The sequence below is a fragment of the Drosophila albomicans genome, chromosome 2L (assembly GCF_009650485.2).
Source record: "Drosophila albomicans strain 15112-1751.03 chromosome 2L, ASM965048v2, whole genome shotgun sequence".
NCBI classification, from domain to species: domain Eukaryota; kingdom Metazoa; phylum Arthropoda; class Insecta; order Diptera; family Drosophilidae; genus Drosophila; species Drosophila albomicans.
In genome coordinates, this window is record NC_047628.2 from 2,071,050 (window position 1) to 2,075,261 (window position 4,212).

The following is a 4,212-nucleotide window of genomic DNA, read 5'->3' on the forward strand; positions in this document are numbered from 1 at the left end:
AGTATCTTTCCCCTGGTAAAAGAATAATAAAACGGTGAGCCGCGGTAGGTTCTCATTTTGACTTCGGTTGTCGTTCTCCTTGTCATTGCAATTGTCTCTTGATCTACCGTTTCATTTAAATACAAATTAAAAGATGGAAACATTGACTTTCTTGTTGCCTCCGGTGACGATGTAAGCGTTGTTGTAGCTATCGCCGCTTTACTTATACTCTAATGAAACTTTATGACGAGTACTTACCTCGGGGCTAAGGTCATTGGGGAGGGCATCGACTTGAACCGCACCTTTAAGTTGATGTGCTCTGTTCTTTCTTTTCTTACCTGACCGCGGTTTTTACTAATTTGCCTGGCTATTTGCATAAAGACCGCGTCGCAAAAGTTGTGAGTCAACGTAATTTTTGCATATATTTGGAGAAGGTACCAAAAAAAAGGCAGCGAACGAAAGCAATGTTAGGAAGCACTTCGGGCATTTCCTTCTCACATAACTTGATTAAATTACACATGAAGTCAGTGGTCGGTCGAAAAGTTGAGATAGAGGAAGTGGAGAGAGGGTAGTGGGGAGTGGAGAGTGGTCAGACATCTGCCCTAATGACAGCCATCTGCATTTTAGTGCCCATCCGAGAGATGACAGCTGTATGCCTTTGCATTTATAGTTTTGCGTAGTAATTTCAAAAATTATTTATGCATGAAATGCAGCCAAAATCTGAATAATTACCAACAATGGACAAACTGGCCTTAACTGACAGCAAAACAAAGCAAAAGAAAGAGGTAGCGATTGAAGAGGGATAGATATAGTCAAATGGAATAATATAAATGTAACATAAAACTGATGATGTCTCCGTTCCAATACTCCAGATCCAGAATAACGTTTCGTCTGAACCGTGAATCTGACAATTGTTCTCTTCCATTCACATAACATATGTCAAGAGAAGACAGACTGACATGTGCGGCAGCGGTGTTTAGATAAAAGCCGTTCAACTACTCAAAACTCTCTGAAAGTGATGCAAAGCTCAGTTATTGCAGTTGAATTTATAATCAAATTTCATTTTGCCTCTAGAAATAATACACAAGTTGCAGGCATAAATATCATATGAGTGGTTGGCAAATTGAACAACAACAGGTAAGAGATTCTCAGTATTCACTTTGAGTAAAAACAAGCCCGTCAGAAATTGGGTTATATGGGGAGAGGGGGTATTCTACAATAATCATCATATGAATAGACTTTATATACCCTATACCCATAGGGGTAGATGGGTATTATGTATAAGGAGGCATCTCATAAAGTATACATATTCCTGACCATCATCAACAGCCGCCCGTCTATCTGTCTGTCCGTTTGTATGTCTGTCTGTCTGTCCATATGGTACACCTATGAAGATGTCAGAGATTATAAGAGATAGAGCTATGTATACTAGTTTAAATATATAAATTTCATATCAATTTCCCACTTTGTGAAATTATTATTTATTGTATAATTTCGCAAGTGGTGCCTATGCAGCCGGCGAGAAAGAAAAAATGAGTGCGAGTCTATACTGGCTTGGATATGTATTATGCGAAATCTTTTTATACCCACTACCCATAGGGTAGAACGGCAGATCCCATAATGTACATATTTACATATATTCTTAATCAGCATCATTAGCCAAGACGATATAGCCATGCTCGTCTGTCCGTCCTAGCACCTATTTTTTAGAAACTATTAGAGATAGATCAAGTTTGTTTCAAATTTTGGCAACGCCCACTTCCGCCCCCGCAAATCGACACAAATTTAATAATAGTTTTTTTTCTACGCTAGAATCTTGTTACTTACAATAATAGATATAGTCTTTATGTTTCCCAAAAATTTGGATGCGAGCAGATAAAAACAAGTAAGAAAGTTACACTCGAGTGTGCTCGACTGTGAGATACCCGCTACCCATTTTTAATAAAGGCAAAATATTGCGGTATCATTTTCAAAATATACCGAAAATACTAAAAAAAATACTAAAAAATACTAAAAATATACCAAATGGTATGTTTGGTATATCGATATAGTACACCATTCAAAATATACCATAAACGGCACAATGTGCCAGATTGTCGGCCAAAACAACTAAAAGCCCTAGTAAGTAGGCGTTTTTGCCCATACAAAAGTATTTCTTTAATAACTTCCACAATTTTTATTTGATCACAACCAAATTTTCAGGAATCATAACTACTACAGTAATTATTGTATATACCAAAATTCGTAGCTCTAGCTTTAAAATTACACTTGTTATTCGATTTTTTTTGATTTGCGGGGGCGGAAGTGGGCGTGGCAAAAATTTGAAACACTTGATCTGCGTGCAAACATAACAAATGCTGTCGAAAAAAAATTATAGCTCTATCTCTTATAGTCTCTGAGATCTAGGTGTTCATACGGACGGACGGACGGACGGACAGACGGACAGACGGACATGGCTATATCGTCTCGGCTGTTGACGCTGATCAAGAATATATATACTTTATAGGGTCGGAGATGCCTCCTTCTACCTGTTACATACATTTCCTGCCGGCACAAAGTTATAATACCCTTCTACCCTATGGGTAGCGGGTATAAAAATATAAGTTTTTTAAGAAAAACTTTTGTATTAAAAAACAAGTAAGAAAGCTACAGTCGAATGTACTCGACTGTGAGATACCCGCTACCCATTTTGAATAAAAGAAATATATTTTGCAGTATTATTCTCAAAATATACCGAATATTCTGTAAAAATACTAAAAATATACCATTTGGTATATCGATATGATACCGCATTTAAAATATACCATAGCAGGCACACTATACCAGATTGTCAGCCAAAGCAACTAAGACCCCTAGTAAGTAGGCGTTTTTGCCCATACAAAAGTATTTCTTTAATATCTTCCACAATTTTTATCTGATCGCAACCAAATTTTCAGGAATCATAACTACTACTGTAATTATTGTATATAGCTGTCGAAAATTATAGCTCTATCTCTTACAGTCTCTGAAATCCAGTGTTTCATACGGGCAGACGGACAGACACACAGACGGACAGACGGACATGGCTAGATCGTCTCGTCTGTTGACGCTGATCAAGAATATGTATACTTTATAGGGTCGGAGATGCCTCGTTCTACCTGTTACATACATTTCCTGCCGGCACAAAGTTATAATACCCTTCTACCCTATGGGTAGCGGGTATAAAAACGCCTGCTTACTATTGATCTTGTTTACTTTGGCTGACAATCTGGTGTATTTTGCACTCTATGGTATATTTTGAATGTAGTACTATACTATAGCATTTAGCATATATTAAATTTTTTGTGGTACATTAATTTGGTATATTTTAAGAATAGTATCACACTGTTTTACTTTTATCTTAAATGAGTAGGAGGTATCTCACAGTCGAGCACACTCGATTTTAGCTTTGTTACTTTTTTCAAACTAGCAGTTTATCTTGACAATACTTGCATTGGATTGTGTAATTTTAAAATTCTTAAAAAATACTTTTATGAAATCTGAGAAATCCATTTTCATGGAGTTTAAACAATCGTTTACTTAATTATGAGCTGCACCCAAAATATTATTGTTTTATCATCAAATAATAATATCCACTATATATAATATATATATATAAATATTCCCTTTAATAATGGATGTTTTTAAAGATTGAATGTATGCCTCAAATAAAATGGAACTCCTTAAATTAATGAGATAAGTCAGACACTAAATCGAAGAATTTAAAATGTTAAATTGCAAAAGCATGGCAAGTATGCGGCTTACCGGCTAAAAGGATTCAAATGTAAACCATTCCGTAACCCTTCTCATCCTCTTTAGCCATTAAGCACTCCAATATAATCTCATGCTCTTTGGGGAGAAGTTGTCATCAGCGTCAAACGTTACCCCAGCCAACAATTACCAATTAAAACCCCAAAGCGCGCAACTCAATTTCGTGCAACACACACACACACACAAACATATGTACATGCACATATTCGTATAGTACGGTACTCTTATACATATATTGCGCATAGACAAAGGCAATTTCATATAGTATTTCCAGATAACTGACTTCGATAGCAAACCGCAACAGCAAGAATGACAAAAGAACAAGACAAGAATAACAAGAAAAACAACAGACACAACAACGAGAATGGCAACAATGGCCACTGTGAAAACTGTGAAGAGACAAAAAGGACCCGAGCCAAGTTTTGTGGATTCGCTCAGCGCAGC

The 4,212-nt window shown here is 36.5% G+C and overlaps 1 long non-coding RNA gene across 3 annotated transcripts; it reads left to right on the plus strand.

Annotated features, from left to right (window-relative positions):
- Positions 1–656: 656 nt before the first annotated feature.
- Positions 657–4,212, plus strand: LOC117565471 (uncharacterized). Of its 3 annotated transcripts, none has more exons than XR_004571877.2 (5): positions 657–764; positions 852–1,116; positions 3,648–3,749; positions 3,817–3,986; positions 4,043–4,212. It is a non-coding gene; the product is annotated as an uncharacterized LOC117565471 (long non-coding RNA). The 3 variants fall into 3 exon arrangements; XR_007954665.1 differs by having other exon boundaries at positions 852–994; positions 1,054–1,116; positions 3,817–4,212; XR_007954664.1 differs by having other exon boundaries at positions 3,817–4,212.